The sequence below is a fragment of the Diceros bicornis genome, chromosome 11 (genome assembly GCF_020826845.1).
Source record: "Diceros bicornis minor isolate mBicDic1 chromosome 11, mDicBic1.mat.cur, whole genome shotgun sequence".
NCBI classification, from domain to species: domain Eukaryota; kingdom Metazoa; phylum Chordata; class Mammalia; order Perissodactyla; family Rhinocerotidae; genus Diceros; species Diceros bicornis.
Genome location: NC_080750.1, coordinates 50784085 through 50806069, shown reverse-complemented (window position 1 = coordinate 50806069; position 21985 = coordinate 50784085). Strand labels below are relative to the sequence as shown.

Genomic DNA, 21985 nt, shown 5'->3' with positions numbered 1-21985 from the left:
TCTGGCCATTTTCTTTCAGTAACAGTAACTGTTACTAAAAGAACTACTAAACTGTTACTAAAAAAAAAACCTAAAAGCTAATTTTGAAAAGCCAAAAAATTGCTTACTCCCCGCAAAGAAAGAATGTCTAAAGAAGTATAAATCATTGCTGAATATTCAGGACCCACCCTAGTGTATTCATCACACTTCTCCAGAGAAACAAAACCAATAGAGAGAGATTTATTATGAAGAATTGGCTCATGAGACTCTAGAGGCTACACAGTCCCACAGTCTGCCATCTGCAAGCTGGAGGCCCAGGAAAGCTGGTAGTGTAATTCCAGTCCGAGTTTGAAGGCCTGAGAACCAGAGGAGCTGATGGTGTAAAGCCCAGTCCAGGAGTGGGAAAAGACTAATATCTCGGCTCAGCAGGCAGGCAGGAAGCAAAAAGGGGTGAATTCCTTTTTCCTCCACGTTTTTGTTCTGTTCACGTCCTCAACAAATTGGATGGTGCCCACCCACATTGGAGAAAGCAATCTACTTTACTAAACCCACAGATTCAAATGCTAATCTCATCAGGAAATACCCTCACTGACACACCCAGAAATAATGTTTAATCTGGGCACCCCTTCCCTGGTCAAATTGACACATAAAATTAGCTGTCACACCTACAGAGTTACTAAAAGACTGTGGCAGTTTTTCCCTGAATTAACTTTTTCAAAATCAGTATTTGGGAATTTTTATTCATATAAATATATTTCTTGTTTCTTGTAACTGATGCCCCTATTTTTAACAATAAACCATCTTTTAAAAAAACAAAATATAGAAATAGGGTATTTCAATTAGTGCTTAGCCCACATTAAAAAGATTTTTTTCTTATTCTTAATCTAAGACCTTTCAGTTTATTACCTAATAATGGTATTAAATAATTCCATTCATTGTATTCAAATAATTCTTGTGGCACTCCATAGATAGAGGTGTTTTTAGGAGGATTCCTTTGACAGACCCACAGAAACATAATACCCTCACTCTCCAAAATGAATTTAGCAGATCTGGAGTGCTGGAGGAGCAAACCAGAGGGATAAGTAGTAGATCCCCTAGGTTTCCATTAATCACCCATCCGCTTGCTTTAGAGCATAGGAAACAATCTAATTGTAACAGTAGCTATGAAAACAACTTTACAAAGAGACCTAGCAAATTTGTCTCCTTAGTCAAAAGACAAACATGCAATCAGGTCAACCAGAATGCAAGGCAAAGATTTGTATATCCAATTGTTACCGCCCAAGGGGGAGTCATCTGCCCACACAAGACATGCCAACAGTCAAGAGGCAAGGTGGTAGGAGAGAAAGGACTTTATTACAGCTTGCTAACAAGGGGGAAGATGGCCAACTAATGTCTGAAAGAACCATCTTACAGAACAGACTACAAGCCAGTTATATAGGGGTCTAGTCTCCTTGTGGGGGTAGGGGAGGCATCTGGTCTCAGGGTGGGGGCATCCATCTTATCTCTGGATAGAGGCAGACATCTGGTCTTAGTTCTTGAGAGTCTTTTGTTTTACTGGATACGCATCAGAGACTGGAGCAAAGCCCTACACCCTGATCTTTCAGTTGTCATTGACGATGGCTGTCAGCATAGACTCTGCTCTGGGGATCATCACATTCCTAAGGAACTCAAAAGAACAAAGTTATCAACTTATAGCAGCTGGGAGGGGCTATAAAATCTACAGAGCATTTCTGGGTTAATCAGATGTCATTCAAAATTACAGTATGGTTTCTTTTCTACAATATGGCTTCCCTTATGTCAATCTTTTGTTGAGCCGGCATCACAATGAAAATTGTTCATCCAGAACTGAAGTGCCTTTTAAGTACACATTGTTAAGCAGACACTGACAACTATAAACTTTAATGGGAAAATAAATCCAGATGATCCAGTATTCTAGGAAATTTCAACACTATTTGATTATTAAAAGCGGGTGAGGAGACTTCAAACAATCAAGTGTTTATAAAAGAGAACCAACTTTTCATTGTCTTTATTATAAAAAAAGAACAAATGAATTCATCTAGTTTTCTTTCCTGGAGGGCAAGAGAAACCTAAAACCAACTTTCAAAATCACCCTCCAGAGAAAGGGAAAAATGAGTGCAATCACTAGCACTGCCACATACTCATTTATGAGAACCTGTATACCTAAGCTCGGATAAATTTGTTGAGTAATTGATCTAAATATAAAGTCAAATTACTAACTCTTTGTGATCTAATCTAACAGATCAGGAATTTGGCCTGAATAATACAACCACTGGCAAATGAGGCAATGTTAGCATTGTGAGATTGGGGGTGGAGGATAGGGAGACTTCTGTAAGAATAGGAACACAATGTCTCCATTGGTGGACCCAAGATATAAGTTTTATATTAACTTTCAATTCAACAGCTTCTGAGCTATTGTTCACAGTGCCAATGAAGCCAAAGAAATTAGGAAAGTTTGGATAATATTTAATTCCAACATACATAAACCAACTTTGTCTTGGTCCCACAAATCACTAGCACTGGTCTGGAGAAGAAGAACCTAACAATAAGAAAAAAGAAAAAAATAAATGGAAATCAAAGAGAGAGAGAGAGACTAGCCTATAAAGTTGCCTTTTGGAATTCTTAGGGGTTCCTAAATATATTCATTGGATTTATGTTTCTCCACAAAAGTTCCACTCCTCCTGGGAACCCAAGTAGAGGAAACCTTGTTTCTAGTGTAGAGGAAGTAAAATTTCCCCTCACCCTCTTAGAGTTTGCAGCTGGGACTGACATAAGATGATTAACAAGAGAAAAGGATACAAATTTTATTTAACAAAATTTTTCCAGCACATGGGGAGTCCTCACAGGAAAATGAAGACCCAAAGAAGTGGCTAGGACTAAGTGCTTATATACAATGTTGAACAAAGACTGGCAATTGCGGAAAAGTAACTAAAATATATGGGGAGACTAAAGGAAGATAAGAATTAGTTTAGCAAGGTCGATTTGCTAAAGTGGATTTCTCTTGGCCTCAACTCTCCGACTCTGGTGGTAAGAATGTTTCTTTCCTCCTGGTGTAGGAAGGGTATTTTTCAGGTGGAGGCTTTATCTCCTGCTTTCAGGAAGAAAAGGGGAGGTCAGAGTGCCTTTCTTGTACCTGCTGTTTTTCAAGTGCCTTTAGCTCAAAATAATCATGTCAAAGCAGCATATTTTGGGATGGCATGTCCAGGACTCCTTCACTCCTTCCAGCATGTAAATATTTATTTTCCATTGAAGTAAATGTAAAGATATTTATTAACTCCTGTATAAGTTCAAGAATTATTTTCCTTGTAGTTTCCCACTCCTGGTCTAATATGTGATAATTACACAGAGTAGACCCTTGATTTTCAGAAGGAATACATCCCAAGAACTTTAGTAAACCCCAGATTTAGGGATATCACAAGAATTTATTTCCTTTAGAAACCTCTTTTTTTTCCTGCAAACAGCCATCATTTTCTTGTACTGTTATTAGTCATAATAACTAAATTACAGGCATAGTAATAATTTTAGTTCTTGTCTTTCTTCTCCCAAATAGTGTTATTACTTGATTTCTCTATGCATTCTCAGTCAAAGTTAAACTATCATTTTATTCTTGAGAAGTGTCAGATTTGATGTAGTAACAGCTTAGATGTTAGGAAATATTCTTTAGCTTCTTATAGCAGACACTATTTAGAAATCAACATGTAGGAAGTGCAAGAATGACATATTGTAACATTAAGCAAATGTATTGTATTTGCCAGATGCTAAAAATGACTTTAGGGATGACAGACAGACTGCACTTATAGGTTGACATGATAAAGAGATTTTGTGTTAAAACCATAGAAACACAAATTATGAGTGAAAGATGTATGAAAACTGAGACTAATATTGTAAAGTCTTTATTTACATTTTCTTGTCTTATTGCCCATTTGTACCCCTTTGTCATTTGAAATATAAAAGTTAACATTGTCTTTGATATAGATAATATGATTTTAATAAAAAAGGGTAGCCTTAAGAGACAATAAGCCCAATTGTTAGATTATTACCCTAAAGATATATAAATCAACTATTCTAAAATTAAATGTGCTTTTGCTTATAAAAAATGTCAATAATTCTGTATAAAAATCCAACTTATGGAGTTACTTAGGCATGAAGTTGGCAAGCTGTTTAATTTGGTGGATATAATAGAAGGTGACAGCTCAGGCTTTTAAATATACTGTAGGTGATTTGCTGAGTTTTTTTTATATGAACATGGTAGAAATGTAATTGGACATACTTTAAAGGTTTTCCAGGCTAAAATTATCCGTAGCTACAGCCCATGGTGTTGAAATTTGAAATCTTAACTGTCATTTTATCTGGGCACTTGAGTCCAACCTCAAAAGTTTCTTCTGATAGCTCTTGGCCCTGCCTGTGTGTAAATCTTTGACTAATTTCCTTGTGACTGTTTGCCGGCTTTTTATTGAGGCACGCATTTTTGATAGGATCCTCGATATACATAAGAAGACACCTATATTTCCCTGACTTCATCTGACTCCACACTTAAAAGCCACATGGAATAGCTTCATGGAAATATATGACTGGGAATATAGAACGCTTAACTCATTTCAACTCTACCAACAATCCTGTTGCGAGACACCGTATTTATAAAGTATTAACTGATCTCTAGCTTTTCCTCCAGGTACTCTGAATTAAGCCAGACAACAAAGAGTACTTTAGATCCCATATTTTCCTCTCCTGTAGGACTGCTTTTCATTGATACAACCTAAATAAATCCAGGCCTTCTTGCTCCCGATTTAAGTCCTGTGTTAACACAAAATGTCATTCAAAAGAAATGCAATTCCAATTCTGAAAGCACTAGTGAACTCTTTCATAAAGATTTTCTTGGAGGCAGAGGTGGAGATGAAGCTGGAATCAGGTCCAAGAACACATACTAATGATTCCTGAAGGTCTTTTCCTTATCTCCGTCCCCTAAGTCCTCACCCATTAAAACAGCTGCTCATCTTTGTCCCATCCGCAAAACTCTAAACTGCTCTCAGCTCCCTGTCTGTCTCTCTGTTCTTACTCTACTTCCCTATTAGATCTTATTTATTTCGTTTTCAAATTTTTCGTTTGTAGAGAAATATATCCCACCTCTCTTTCTCCCTTAAGTATCACCATCTGCCAATCCGAATAACACGATAAAGACATGGCAGACAAGCAGTGAAGATTTAAAAAGAGAAGAGTTCGAGGAAGGAGCTAAGAATATTTTATAATGAACACAGCAATGAATATCAAACACAGGTCCCTTATTATTTTCCAATGGCATAATGTCGAAGTAAAAATTTTCCTGTCACACTGAATTTTACTTGGACGTTATGCCATCAGAAAATAATAATGCACCTGTGTTTGAAACTCATTACCCTATTTATTATAAAAATCATGTTGAGTATGGATGTTCATCATTGTTTCTCTTAAATGATCACCCAGAGGTGAAAGTTCTTTTTGGTCTCAGCACCAGCAATTGTTCTTCTAATAATTCCCTCTGTTTTTCTTTTTTTTTTTTTTTTTTAAAGATTTTATTTATTCATTTTTTTCCCCCCAAAGCCCCAGTAGATAGCTGTATGTCACAGGTTCACATCCTTCTAGTTGCTGCACGTGGGACCCGGCCCGGCGTTGGACGGAGAAGCGGTGCCCTGGGGCGCGCCCGGGATCCGAACCCGGGCCACCAGCATCAGAGCGCGCGCACTTAACCGCCAAGCCACAGAGCCAGCCCTCCCTCTGTTTTTCTATGGACTGTACAAATCATATGATTCCTTGATTAAGAACTAGAAAACTTAGAACCAAATTTCGGTTTCTGCTCTGGCCAGTGTTCCCGGGGGTATGTATCTCATCTTCCCTGGTCTCATTTCCTCTTTGTTCCATTTTCTTCTTACATTTTTAAAATTTTTTTTTTTTTTGTGAGGAAGATCAGCCCTGAGCTAACATCCATGCTAATCCTCCTCTTTTTGCTGAGAAAGACCGGCCCTGAGCTAACATCTATTGCCAATCCTCCTCCTTTTTTTCCCTTTTTCTCCCCAAAGCCCCAGTAGATAGTTGTATGTCACAGTTGCACATCCTTCTAGCTGCTGTATATGGGACGCCACCTCAGCATGGCCGGGCAAGCGGTGCATTGGTGCACGCCCAGGATCCGAACCCAGGCCGCCAGTAGCGGAGCTCGTGCACTTAACTGCTAAGTCATGGGGCTGGCCCCTAAAAATTTTTAATTGTGGGTAAAATACACATAATAAAATGTACTATCTCAACCATTTTTAAGTGTACAAGTTCAGTAGTGTTAAGTACATGCTCATTGTTGTGCAATCAATCTCCAGAACTCTTTTCATCTTGCAAAACTGAAACGCTGTACCGATAAACAACTTCCCATTTCCCCTTCCACAGCCCCTAGCAACCACCATTCTACTTTGTTTCTATGAATATGACTACCATTCTACTTTGTCTCTATGAATATGGCTACTTTAGGTATCTCATCTAAGTGGAATCAGTGTTTGTCTTTTTGTGACTGGCTTATTTTGTTTAGCATAGTGTTTTCAAGGTTCATTCATGTTGTAGCATGTGTCAGAACTTCATTCCTTTTCAAGGCTGAATAATATTCCATTGTGTGTATATACCACATTTTGCTTATCCGTTAATCCTTTGATGGACACATGGGTTGCTTCCACATTTTAGCTATTATGAATGATGCTGCTATGAACATGGGTGTACAGATATCTCTTCAAGATACTGCTTTCAATTCCTTGGGGTATATGCCCAGAAGTAGAATTGCTGTATCATATGGTAATTTTATTTTTAATTTTTTGAAGAACCACCGTATTATTTTCTATAGTGGCTGCACTATTTTATATTCCCAACAGCAGTGCATAAGGGTTCTAATTTCTCAACATCCCTGCCAACACCTTATTTTTTGATTTTTCGATAGTAGCCAACCTAATAGGTGTGAAGTGGTACCTCACCATGGTTTTGATTTACATTTCCCTAATGCTTAGTGATGTTTAGCATCTTTTTATGTGTCATTTGTGTATTTTCTTTGGAGAAATGTCTATTCAAGTCTTTGCCCATTTTTCAATTGGGTTGTTTGCTTTTTATTGTTGTTGGGTTGTGAAGTTCCTTATACATTCTGGATATTAACCCCTTATGTGATATGTGATTTGCAAATACCATTTCCCATTCCGTATGTTGCCTTTCATTCTGTTGATTGTGTCCTGTGTAAGTTGTATAAGTTATCTTAAATTCATTTTTGAGCAAGATGCAGAAGAGATATGCAGGTAGTTTTTTTTAAATTATCCAACTCTTTTTTGACACCATTGCTTAAACCCTCTTCAAACCTATAAGTGGATTTGCTACATATTTAAGAAAGTCCTGCAATTAATTTTACATTACATATTTCAATCTTCATGCGTATCTATTTATTCTATGTTTAAAATATGCCTAAAATGTTTCATGTCTAAGAAGATTCAGTTTAGAGCAATAACTTAACAAAATAGCTAAATTAAAAAGTTTGATTTTCTACAAAACTGTGAAATCATGACTAGAGTGCATAAAGTTTTCAAAACCATAGGCACCCAGACTCCTCTCCATAATATGTGGTATGAAGAAGATAAGTATGTTTTTTGGTTTTTTTCTTACCTTCTTTGTTTTGTATAATTTTATTTCATTTCCTTTTTTTGTCCTTTTTCTTTGCTCCTTTTCTGACCTTCTCTCAACTTTTTCCTTTCCAATTTCTTCCCCATTCCTAACTTTGCACTACTTCCTTATTTTTCTCTTTCTCTTTGTACGTCCCTTCTTTCCCACTTTCTTTTGCCCTTCCCTGTTTTTAACAACATTCTCTTTATCATACTCCATAGCAGACATTAATAATCTCTTACATTGAATATAGAAATATTCTTTGCTTCTGTGGACTCCAGTCTGTCTTTTCCCACCATAATCCATTTAACACACTACTGCCAAATTAAACATTTTATTCTTATCAAATTTATTTAGGATAAATTTAGATTGCTCTAACCCAAATAAATAAAACAATAGACCGCATCCCTTTAAATTGTTCAATTCACTGAGTTTTGATATTAAAACCCTGCCAAAATACAGAACATTTCTATCAACCCTCAAAAGATCCTTTGGACTCCTATGAAGTCATCCATCCCTCCTTCCACCTCTGCTCTCAGCAACCACCACTCTACTTTGTGTTACTATAGGTTAGTTTACATTTTATAGATGAGATTGTACTGTGTATACTCTGGTAGCTTGCCTCTTTCGCTCAGCATAACTATTTTGAGATTCATAGATGTTGTTGCATATATCAGTAGTTTGTTTCTTTTTATTACTGAGTAGTATTCTACGGTATGAGTATACCATATTTTGCTTATTCATTCACCTATTGATGGAGATTTGGATTATTTACAGTTTAGGCCTATTGTGAATAAAGCTGCTATAAGCATTCATATACAAGTCTTGGTGTGGACGGACATATGATTTCCTTTCTCTTGGGTAAATACCCAGAACTAGAATGTATGTAGGTTAAGTAGTAAGTAGGTCATATGGTAGGCATATTTTTAACTTTACGTGAAATTGCCAAATGATTTTCTTTTTTACATTTTCTCCAGCAATGTATGAAATTTCCAGTTGCTTTGCATCCTTGCCAGTACTTGATGTTGTCAGTGTTTTTAATTGTAGCTGTTCTGATGGGTATGTAGTGGTATGTAATTGTGAATTAATTTGCATTTCACTGATGATTAATGATTTGGGGTGCCTTTCCAAATGTTTATTGGAAATTACAATAAGTAATTAAGTGGCTGCTCCAATCTTTAGCCTGTTTTTATTAGGTGTTTGTCTGTTTATTATTGAGTTGTGAATGTGAGTTCTTTATATGTTCTTTATGCCATATGAGCCTTGCATTTTCTCTTTCTTTGTAATGTCTTTCTGAGAGCAAAGTTTTTAATTTTTATAAAGTCTAATACACTAGCATTTTATTTTATAATTTGTGCTTTTTGCATCTCATCTAGAAAATCTTTTCTTACCCAGAGGTCACAAAAATTTTCTCCTATATTTTCTTTTTTTTTTTTTTTTGGTGAGGGAGATCAGCCCTGAGCTAACATCCATGCTAATCCTCCTCTTTTTGCTGAGGAAGACTGGCTCTGAGCTAACATCTATTGCCAATCCTCCTCCCTTTTTTCCCCAAAGCCCCAGTAGATAGCTGTATGTCATAGCTGCACATCCTTCTAGTTGCTGTATGTGGGACGTGGCCTCAGCATGGCCAGAGAAGCCGTGCATCGGTGCGCACCCGGGATCCGAACTCGGGCCGCCAGTAGCGGAGCCCGTGCACTTAACCACTAAGCCACGGGGCCGTCCCTCCTATATTTTCTTCTAGGAGTTTTATAGGTTTAGCTTTTGTGTTTAAGTCTGTCAACTGCTTTAAATAATTTTTTAATATGTTGCAAGGTAAGGATTGAGATTCATTTTCTTCTATGTGGATATCCATTTGTTCTGGCACCAATTGTTTGAAAGATACTCGATGAATTGCCTTGGCATCTTTGTTATCCATGAATTGATCATACTTGTGTGGGTCTATTTCTGGACTCGCTATTCTGTCCCATTGATGAATTCATATGTATTTCACAGTTTTGGTACTATTGTAAGTAGAATTTTTTTAACTTCACTTTTCAATAGACTAACCTTTTCTTTTTTTTTCTTTTGTGAGGAAGATCAGCCCTGAGCTAACATCTGCCAATCCTCCTCTTTTTTCTTTTTGTTTTTTTTTTGCTGAGGAAGACTGGCCCTGGGCTAACATCCATGCCCATCTTCCTCTACTTTATATGGGACACCGCCACAGCATGGCTTGCCAAGCAGTGCGTTGGTGTGCGCCCAGGATCCGAACCGGTGAACCTGGGGCCGCCGCAGTGGAGCACACGCACTTAACCACTCCTGCCACTGGGCCGGCCCCAAACTAATCTTTTTAAAAGGTGCTTGTCATCATCCTTATCTCCTAATCAGAAGCTTCCCTGATTACATATCAAATAATGCAGAACACTACTTAACTTGACATTGAAGGCCTGTCATCATGTAAAATCTTCCTTTACAGATTTACCCTCTGCATCCTATGTTTCCAATAAAATTAATTACTCCAAACTTGCATATAAAATTGCTTGTGTATACTCTGAACTTGCATCATAAGATGGGAAGAGGATCAAGAATGGGGTGCAAGAGTACAGTATATATGAGGATCAATAAGTAGTAAAGGGCTATGATATAGAAGAAAGACTCAGAGATTAAGCAAATTTGGTATGCTCTGGAGAGTAAAACTTGAATTAGTGCTGGAAACCAGAGAGAAATTGACTTCTATGTGATACTAGGATGACACGGTTAGATAACATAGGGAAATGCAGCAGACATTCTCAGGAGATAGTGAATTTTGTTACTGGCCAAACAGGGACTGGATGATCACCTATTGAGAATGTTATAAATGGAATAATGGTGTCAGATGGGGGATAAACCAGGTCACTTTTATCAGGTTCCTTCTAGCCCTGAGATTACACAAATACATTCTCTAAATTTATGTTTTTTTTAGTCATTAAATATCATTTTCCCAACCAAAAAAGAGTCTTTCAGACAGTTTTTGACCTATTTCTGTTCCCTAGAACCAGTTTAATGTTTCATTAATACTTAATTCTTCAACATATTACTCGTGAACGACTGCTGAAATTAATGGAAGCTTTTTAAAAAAGGAAGCTTCTGCAACAGCATTCCCCATCTGAAGTTCTAGAATCATTCTTCATAGGGTATGATTAATGTATTGCTAAATAAGAGAAGCTAAATGATTATGCATGATTATTCTTTGTCACAACCATAAATTATATATCAGCTCTCCTAGTGGAGTGGATCTAAACTGGTCAAGGCAGCAGGCGGCAACAGCTTTAGCATCTTTGGAGACAATAATTAATTTTCAAAATGCCCAGGCCAATTGGCAGTAGTTAACATTGCCCCCAGAGCACAATCATGGCCTAGATGCTATAGAGACAAGTTGTCTTGCGTTGCCTATAAATGGATTCTCAGAAAACCTAATTTGAAATTACTGCCTTTAATTATACTGCTGATATAAATAACTTTGATAAAATTAGTGCAGCTGGCCTCCTGTTTGTTTTTCCCATTTGAATGCACTGTACAATGTAATCATCTGAAATAAACATCCATTACAAAGAATGCTTCATTTCAAAGAACGTATTATTCTGCTCATCCAGCCAATCGTTATTTTCCCCTCCCCAACCGTGTTTCAAGCTTACACCTATTAAAGGGATGAACAAATTTCCAAGCTCCCATAATGTACCAACTAGCAAATTAAAACAATTCATTGCTGCTGAATAGGGCCATGCATTTAAAAGATTTTAATTCATTTTTACCCTCAATTACCATGTTTTCTTTTTAAATAGACCTTGCCAGCTTAAAAATTGTTGAAAGATGTACTCTTCTCTACACAATGTAGTAGTTATGTCATTTCCTAAGTAGAAATCCATATCTTTAAAAGAAAGCAGAAGGTGAATGTTTCATCTGATATGCTTTTTAACTCCAAAGTGCAAGGAAAGTTTCTCAAGACTCATGTAAAACTTTGGCCTCAGCTCATTTACTTTGTTACAGGGCAGAATTACCTCTTCTACAGAGGTGAATGGAGCCCTTTCTTCTTGGTTCACTATGATGTGATTGTCATCTCTATCTCTATGGCCATCAGGACAGGATTTACTAAGGTCAATTCAACCTGGTCCAACTATTTTCAAGCTCAGTTCAACTCAATTCAACTATTACCGAGCTCAATTCAGCCCCACAATTCTTATTAGCTACCTGCTATGTACAAGACACTAAGAAGATTTCCAAAATGAGTAAGACATGGCCTCCTTTCTCAATCTAGTAGGGAAGCAAAAAAAAAAGATTAACCGTAGAACATTGTGGCAGTTTGGAAATGGTTAGACAGGAACATGGATGATAAAATCAATGCGAGAGCAAGGGAGATACCATAAGAGAAGTTAAAAAGGCCTCAAGGAGTTCAAAGGAAAATGGTTGTGCATAAAGCTAGGACATTTAACTGGGCCTTGAGGAAAATTCCAATCCTTTGTTCTTGTTGTTTTCTCTATAAAGAAAGGCATAGAAATAAAAGTATGGGACATATTTGATAATAACAAATAAGCTAGATTTTACTGGAACCCAGGAATTAAGAGGAGTGACTGAAGTTAATACCAGGAAAGTAGATGAGATGTAGAACACAAAGGCCCTAAAATCTCAAACTAGTCTCTTTGCATTTTATTTATTAGGTAGTCAGGAACCATTAAAGCCTTTTGATAAGGCAAAGGAAATGACTGCGACTATACCTTAGGAAGATAAATCTCAAAGCTCTGTGGAATATGGGTCAAAACAGAGAAAAATGGGAAGCAATGAGAACTGTGAGAAGAATATTTTCCTTTCTGGACAGTTAAGTGCATCAGCTTGAGGGAAGGGCCAGGATCTGGAACTTGATCTTCTTGCAATGGGACTTAGGTTGGGCACCAGACCTGCAGCTAGAGGACGTAGGTGATGGAGAATACAAACAACCCCAGGAGCACGGGAGATAGTCCAGGCTGGCAGGTGCAATGGGAGCAGCCAACCAATTTATCTGCCAATACAGCTCACTCTGAACCTCCAGTGTCTGAGTTTAGGTTCTCACAAAAACGGAGCCTGGGACAAGGACTTGTACGGGTAGTTTGTTTGGGAAGTGTTCCCTAGGCAGTAGGAGTGAGGAAGAAGGAGAGTGAGACAGAAAAGGAGGAGAAGCCTATAGAAGGGTATAGTGACGAGTCACTGATGTGGCAACGGGGCCTGATTCCACCAGGATCTCCTATGACATGTAAGGAAAGTCTCCAAGAACTAACCACCTGAAAAATTGGGGGCTGGTGCACTTATTCTCTGGCTTCTGCCCACTTTTGGTTGAAGGCTGCCTAGGGTAGCATCTCACATGTTAGGCTATACTTGTACACAAGCTTTCACAAGTGGGTTGATATTTGGCCAAGCTGAACTTGCCATTCTCTTTCATAGAAGCTTCCAACACAGTTAACAAAGCTGGGCAACTGCATATCTTTGTAATTACCATTGTCCCTTACATACAAATACAAGAGCTACTGCATGCTTCCCCATCCACCTGTACCTCAGCCAATCCAGTAATTGTGATGCGACAGCTCACTAGGCATTATCACCACCCACTTAATGCCAGCAAAGGGTTCCCTGTTATGTCTGACTCAGCTCCTAAATTCTGTCTTGTGGGTCTGCTTTCTAGCACTATTTCTGGTACCAACTATCTCTCATTTTGGGTTCCCTCAAAGCAGTACTGGTGACGAGCCTTTTGGTGCAGATGGTGTATTTCAGAAGTCATGCCAGGGATCATAAATGAGAGATTAGGGAACACGAGACAAGGCCAGGCAAAAAGTCAATTTAAGAGTGTATTTGAAGTCAGTTACAGGGGCTTGATTTTAATGGGACTCCTGAGAAATATCCAAAATGTCTCTGAGAATTTTCTGCCTGAGGGACAGGAGGATGGATCATTTATCTACAAGCTTCTGATCCTCATTTTTTTGAGGGTTGCCCCTAGAGGTATTAACTCCCTTGCATTCAGGCTTGTACAAGACCAAGTGGCTTCCATGGAATTAGAAGTAGAAAGTAGAAACTAAGCAACATTCACTTGAGGTGGGACATTGTCACCCTGATGTCAGTTGGCACCCACAAAGATCTGTTCACCAGAGCTTCAGCTATCAGAAGTGGACTGAAGGGATGTGATGCAGGGTATCAGAGACAACTGCCCAAATCTGTTTCTCTGTCCAGCTCCCAGAATACCTACATTTTACTAGGTAGCCTGGGTACTATGATGGGTCCTCAACTCCTTCACAGAATGGTCCCTATTCATTCCTCCAAGAGATGGTCTTGCTCTCAGAACTAGCCTCATCATCTCCTGGCCCCAGTGCTTCAATTTTGACTGCTGCCAAAGCTTATCTAGGATCTGATTTATACCAATAGGAGTGGATGGTTTTTGAGAAGTGGGAGGTGACATGAACTGGTACTTCAAATCAGATTCCCTGCCATGCCCCGCCGTTGGCAATCACTGTCCCATCTCTGTTTTTTACTGTCCATTCCAATAGGACACGTAGGCTAGCTTAGCTTGGCCTCTGCAGACAGCGCCCCTCCACTCGCTGGCCTTCTCGGGCCTCTCAAGGCAGGCTATATTCTGCACCATTAGTTGCGGTTTTTCTTTTAGACCTGCCCAAAGAATCTAGCCTTGCTCTAAGCCTGTCCCCAGTGGTGCAAATTGCCAAAGGTAGATTTGGCTTTCCCTTTTTGAAAAAATGTTGTTTTTTCCAAAACTTGATGTGCCAAAAAGAGCACTGAGATAACTTGCCACGTCAATCTTTTCTACTTTTTGCTGTCTGGCCTGTCTTTCTTTTTTTTTTTTTTTTTTGTGAGGAAGATCAGCCCTGAGCTAACATCCATGCTAATCCTCCTCTTTTTGCTGAGGAAGACCGGCTCTGCGCTACCATCTATTGCCAATCCTCCTCCTTTTATTCCCCAAAGCCCCAGTAGCTAGTTGTATGTCATAGTTGCACATCCTTCTAGTTGCTGCTTGTGGGACGAGGCCTCAGCATGGCCGGAGAAGCGGTGCGTCAGTGCGCGCCCGGGATCCGAACCTGGGCCGCCAGTAGCGGAGCACGCGTGCTTAACCGCTAAGCCACAGGGCCAGCCCCTGGCCTGTCTTTCTTTATGTACCATTTTTAATCCATAGGATTATAGAGTCAGCTTCAAGATCACTTCCTTTTACATCTCAATTTTGTAAGCACCCGATGGTGCAGATGTTTGCTACATAGGAATTCTTAGAAATCCCACATGGCCCTCAGCATGTACTGCAGTAAATTTTGCACAATATAATGGAAAAAACATGTGACTTTCTAAAAGTAATCTCAGTCCCTTTATCTCCTCTTGAGCCCCCTTTACTGCTGATGTGGAAATGTCTGACTTTTTTCAAAAAAAGACTTCAGTCTTTACCAGCTCAGAACTAAATCACATTCAGTCTTTCAAGATTTCTTTCCATTTCCCTTCAATTTTTGGAACATACTGGGGCAGAGATCTCTATTTAGAGTTCTATACCGCAGGTTTTCACCAGACCTGTTGTTAAACCAACAACCCCTGGCTAGTGGTCCTGGTGATCAACAAGAAATCTTTGTTACAGTTAAGCAGGACTCTGACCTTCCAACCATCTCTTTGCACTGGCCTCTTGCCCAGAAGTCTTTTCTGTGGCCCTCTGTTATAAAGTCACATGAACTTTAACTCTGGTGACCCTTGCTGACTTCCTCAGGCCAACAACCTCAGTTATCTTTCACACACTCACAAAAGCACAAGACGTCTGGATTTCCTCACCCCACAGCAGGCTGGGGGATGGGGGAACTGGCTCAGGTCCGCCTGCCTCAGTCACCTCTACCTTACCCCACAGGTGCTACGTTAGGCACCACCCTTGCCCACTGAGAAGCTAATCTGAAAGACATGCAGTCTTTCCAGGGAAGGAAAGAACAAGTGTCATGCTCTTGTTTCCTCCAAGCATATCCTGGTGTGTCTTCCACATACCCTGCCCTGCCCCTACACCCTCTCTCCAAACTGTGTTCAACCCAGGCTGATAAATGGGGAGAGAAGACATTGGAATTTCATTCTTTGTTCTTCTCTCCCTGTCCTGCTCTTTAACAGCGAGTAGTAGTAAGAAGAGAGTGATGCTTCTTCCTGTAACCTGTAAATTTCCTTTAAACTATACCCTTTATCTCTCTATACTATAGGTTGTAGTAAAACTATGACTGGAAGTCTAAGGGCTCTTCTAGATACATAAAAGTGAGATTTGGGAAATTAGAAAACACTTTTCCCTCTCAAAAATATCAAGCCTCAAGAATATTATCACTGGAGTTTCGTAAAAAAAATCTAATATGAAATTTGAAGTATTTTATTTATATTTTTAATAAAGTATTTATAAAGATGGTGTCCCCTTTGACCTAAGCCAGTGGTTCTTAACTTTGGACACACATTCAGTACTTGGGGCAGCTTTTAAAACTACTGATAGTCAGGTCTTGTGCCCTGAGCCTCATTCCTCAGAGATTCTAGAATCAGGTTCCCTAGCAGAGGTTTTTTTGTTTTATTTTTTTAATTTCCCTGGTGATTCTAATTTTTAGCCAGGATTGAGAATCATCGACTAAAGACTGTTATGTGTCTTTTCTCTGAATGAGGGGATGCCGTTGAGTCCATTTGTGAGAGAGAAAACATGATTTGCTGGGAATGAATAAAAAAATTCATCGTTTCTTATGGCTGTGGTGATGGGTTGTAATTAGTATTTTGGTGGTGAACATGATGTAGTCCGTGCAGAAATAGAAGTACAATGATGTACACCTGAAATTTTTACAATGTTATAAACCAATGTTACTGCAATAAACAAAAAATTAAGAAAAAAAAATTCAAATATTTCAAGATTAGTGTCCTGTTACAACTCTTGGACACTCCACAAAGCAGTTATGTGATTAGTGATTTCATGTTATCCTCCTAACAATCCTTTATGTAGATGTCATATTGACTACATGTAGTTGAAGGAGGGAAATGGAGCTCAGAGAGGCTAAATAAAAAATGACTTTATCACTTACATATTGGAGGGAAAAAACCCACAAATCTTGATTCCTTTTTTTTTTAGATTATTTTATTTTGTTTATTTATTCATTTTTTCATTGCAGTAACATTGGTTTATAACATTATGTACATTTCAGGTGTACGTCATTGTATTTCGATTTCTGTATAGATTACACTGTGTTCACTACCCAAAGAATAAATCTTGATTCTTGATATTAATAATTGTCATTTACATCATCGTTACCACGACTAAAAATGTTCTTTTTCTTTTTATTAAGATTAAAGATTTTAAATATTAGAAATATATAACCTGAAACCTAAAAGTTTCTCATAATCCTACCTCACAAAGATAATCACTACTAATGGTTGGGTGTATACTCCTCCAAATGTGTCCTATTCATATGATAACAAATACATCATGAAAGCATTATTAAGCCAAAAGAGATTATACAATACACAATTTTGAAACTTTACTTTTCACTTAGAAATATATCCCACAAATGTGTGTGTATGAGTCTGCATATGTGTGCGTGTGGTGTATCTCATTCTTTTTAATGGCTTATGTATTTCATGGTAAATAACTAAACATTTGGATTGTTTCTAATTTCTTGCTATTACAAACAATGCTATAATGAACATGCTTGTTATAATGAACATATTTTTGGGCAATTGTGCAAGTGTTTTAGCAAAATGATTCCTATTAGTAGAATTTCTGATTGAACAGCATAGACATTTTCTATTTTAATAGAGTTTACCAAATTGCCCTCCAAATAAGTTGTGCCAATTTACAATTACTTCAACAAAATATGACAGTGCTTGATTTCCCCAACCTCAGGCACACTGGATATTTTCAATCTTTTTTAAATGTGCTGATTGATAAGTGAGAATAAATACCGTTGTTAACTGAATTAGCATTTACTTGCATTTTATTGAGATTAAGCGTCTTTTTACACATGGTTTTTGGCTGTGTATAATTCCTTCTCTGTGAACTACCTGTCTGTGTATTTTACTCACTTTCTCTAAGATCAATCAACTTTTCTTTCTTGATTTGTAAAAGATCTCTGAATACTAGAGAAATTAGCTGTTTGGCTATCATATATGTTATGAAATATAGTATTATTTATGACTTTGAGTTTTGTGTGGGGTAGTGTTAGTGTGTGAGTGTATGTTTCTTTTTTATAAATTAGAAGTTTTTACTTTTTAAATTATTATGCTTATCTGTCTTTTTCTATGTTAATTTTTTGTTTCCTGTCACCCTAAGAAAGGGATTTCCTTCCGCAACATTATAAACATATTCAGTTATGTTTCCTTCTCATACTTTTATGGTTTATTTTATTACATTTAAGCCTTTCATCCACCTAAACTTTACTGTAAACAGTAAGAAAGCGATCCAGCTTTACATTTTTCTGAATGACTAGTCATTTTTCCCCATGCTGTTTATTTAATAATCTATCCTTTTTCCACTGATTTGAAATGCAACATTATTATGTACTAAGGTATAGCGAGAGAGGTGATAGATGGATGATAGATAGATAGATAGATAGATAGATAGATAGATAGATAATAGATTAGATAGATAATAGATTTCTGTTCTAATGAGGTGTCTTTTCCTTTGCCACCCACATATTCTTCCAATTCCTGAAGATTCATACTATGTTTTGATATCTGGTGAAAGTACTATAACCCCTGATCCCACTTAGCTTTTATTAAAGAATTTTCCTAGATGTTTCCCCATGTTACTTTTTTTAGCTGATCTTTCAAATAATTTTTATCACATTTGAAAATAAAACGACCAGTTGGGATTGTATTGCTTAAACTATCTCTTTTCTCAGTCCCCTCTGTATCCCGGATATAGTGAATCCTAATCTTCTCCCTGCTTTCAGTCAGTCCTGGATCTTTCGATTCTCAGCTGCCAAAGTGAGCTTTCCAGTGCCCAAATTTAATCATTTCCATTTGCTGCTGAATATCTGCCAATGACTTTCCATTCATTTGAGGATATAACCCAAACATTTCAATCAGGCATACGGGCCCTCTGTCTGCTCCTTTATCCTGACTCTGTATGACTTCTTATCTCCCTCAACACCATCCCTCCAGTCGTTACAAAACTTTCTGTGGTTCCCATAACAAGCCTCTCTACCCTGTGCTCTTGCACATCCTTTTCCCTGTCTGGATTGCACTCCTCCACTTTACTCATACTCACCCTTTCTAGGTCAGGAGTCATCTCCTCTGGGACACTTACTTTAAATCTCTGCTCCATTCTGCATTAGGTGCCTTTCCTTCATCAGAACTCCCATTACTAGACTCTATCAGGGTATACTAGACTGCATTAAAATTGCCTGTTCATTTACATCTCTTCTCCACTGAACAAGAAGCCCCTTCAGGATGCCATCTGTTCCTTTATTCCCAGAACTCACCATAGTATCTATTATATAATAGACCTTTAATTCATGTTTGCTGAGCAAATGAATCAAAAATGACACAAGCTGGGGTTAAAGCAGCTGGTCGAATAGATCCCAGTCTTAATTTAGATGCTGTCTTAGTTGGATGCAGGTAGTTTTCCTGGGAGATCATCCTGGGAAGCACTACAGGCATGGGAAAAGTAAAACAGAGAAAGGGGAATGCCAGTTAAGGGTGTGTTGATGAGCTGGAAACAGCTGGGCCTTGATCCAGCTCGGGACATTTTGAGAAACTCTGGACAGCACCTCAGAACTACTCTTTGGGAGAATGGAAAAGCTAGAACATTTATTGACTGATTCCAATCCAAGAGTTATCCCCAGGGGTTTTAACTTGTCCCATACTTCCCTGTTGTGCCAATGGGCAGCTAAACAAGAGCACGTAGTACCAGAAAAGACCCAAGGCAGAGAACCCAAGAAGCTCAGGTGCTCAAGTTGGAAGCAGTCAGCGTGCAAATGAACTCAGAGTAGGACCAAGGGTACAGGGTGGACATTAACAGCATCTGCTACAGTAGCCCACGGGCAAACTGAACATGTATAAACTAATATTGGATAGGAGCTATGTGAAGACTCTTGATAGGCAACAAGGAATGATTTCTATTCTCCTCACAGTACTTAAAGGTTGTAGACATAAACGCTACTTGATCAGTGTCATGGTGGACCAAAAAATTCTTCGAAGGGAGGGCACAGATTTTTTGATGTTCTGTGTTATTATTCACTGATAAATCAGTAGAACATACATTTGTTCAGGCCTGTGGATTATAAAATTTGTTTTGTGATGATTATGTCTGTTTTAACATCTTTGCCTGTACAGCTTCATAGAATTGGCTTCAACACATCATCGAGTAGCACATCCCATTATGGTTCACATTCATAATAATATCATCACTGATTTGAAGTCACTCTTGGACTGCATTGCTTTTTTATAAAGAGAATGAGTAGTGAACTTCACACATGGCCTTTGCTCAGCGCCTGCTGTATGCAGAACTCCCTACTAATCTCAGTGGATGTACGTGGGATAAGTGGTGCACAATCTGTCAAAACTTACTGCTTACTGCTTAGAGTACAGAAGTGCTTAAATGTTACAAAAATTGGCTATATACATGTTCAACGGATGCAGAGATGAAGTTGATCTAAATTTTAAAAGAACTTGAAATAAGCGAGTTTTGATACAAATATTGAAGAAGATAATCAAATATGGACTGGTGTTCAAAGGTGATATTCAAAGATTTTAAAAATACACATTGTTCATGGATTGATAGAAAAGACTAAGAAAATTGTAAGTCAGAAGTAAATCAGTCTATTGGAGCATGTTGAGAAAGACATCCTTCCTTCTTGGCCCACTGTTTCCTCTGCCTGGAATGTTTTTAATCTCTTCTTTAATAACTCCTACTTGCCTTTTAGGATTAGGTGAAGTGTCACTTCCTATATTAGTTTCCTATGAATTCTGTGACAAATTACCACAAAACTTGTTGGCTTAAAACAGCACAACTTTATTATCTTATAGTTCTGGAGGTCAGAAGTCAAACGTGGGTCTCACAGAGCTAAAATCAAAATGTTGGCAGGCTACATTCTTTCTGGAAGCTCTAGACAAGAGCCCATTTTCTAGCCTTTTCCCGCTTTTAGAAGTCACCTGCATTTCTTGGTCAGGGCGTCCTGCCTTTTTCTTCAAAGCCAGAAGTGTAGCATTTTCCTTCCTCTCTGACCTCTGCTGCCTCCCTTCCATCTTCTCTCTCTGACCCTAACTCTACTGTCTCCCTTTTCTAAGGATCCTCATGATTACATTGAGCCCACCAAGATAACCCAGGATAAATCTCCCCATGTCAAGATCCTTAACTGAATCATATCTGCAAAGTCCCTTTTGTCATGTAGGGAAACATATTCACAAATTTCAGGGATTCGGATGTTGACATCTTGGGGAAGGAGTCATGTATTATTCAGCCTACCACACCTCCTCTTGAAAGTTTTTCTGACCTCTTTAATTAGAATTAGATTCTCTTTCTCTGGATCCTACAGTCATTTGTATATGTCTCCAGTATAGGAATTTTTAAAACTACTTAGAAATTTGGAGTTAATCTTTCTACCTTTACTGTTATTTTCTTGGTGGCAAAATTGTGTATTTCATTTGTGCAGTCAGATTGGCTTGAATCTGGACCCAGGACTCCTTGGGATTCCTCCTGTGTAAAGGAGGTGATGTGTTTTGCCATGTGGATAAAAGAACAGATGGAGGAGTAAGATTCCTCATCCAAACCTCTGTTCTAACACTTACTAGTAAGAAGCAACATCAATTTCTCAGTTTCCTTATCTGTAATATGGAAAAAATATATAGTATTTACCACTACATTTCTTGTGAGTATTAACAAATGAACATAAGAAAATTACTTAAACAGTGATTGGCACATAATATTCCCTCAAAACTGTTACTTCCCACTTGTGAGATTATTGTAAGGATTAAAGAGACGGTAGATAAAGCCACAGCACAATGCCTGGCACACAGTAAATTCTCAATATATTCTAGCTTTTGACTGATCATCATCATCTGTATTAAATACAATAGGTTAAAGAAGTCAGAGTGAAGAAAATGCTGTGTTTCAAAGGTAGGAGTTTAGTGAAATGTACTCAACTTTGTACTAACAATCTGAATTATTTCAGGCTCTCTTATTCCCAGGATCAGTATGGTCACAGGGTTAAAAGATATGAAAGATCAATAATGTTGCAATGGATAGATTTTATCAGTTTCAATGATGAAATAATCATAAAAACTTCAGGCTTTTAACCATTACGAAGTGTTTTCAAATATATTATCATAAAATGTATTGATGTGACTTAATGTTAACTCCAGGCAGTATCTAGCA

The 21985-nt window shown here is 38.1% G+C and overlaps 1 protein-coding gene across 3 annotated transcripts in view; it reads left to right on the top strand.

Moving 5' to 3' along the window:
• The window catches only part of MARCHF1 (membrane associated ring-CH-type finger 1), a 433802-nt gene that overhangs the window by 328594 nt on the left and 83223 nt on the right, over positions 1-21985 (top strand). The window lies entirely within an intron of this gene.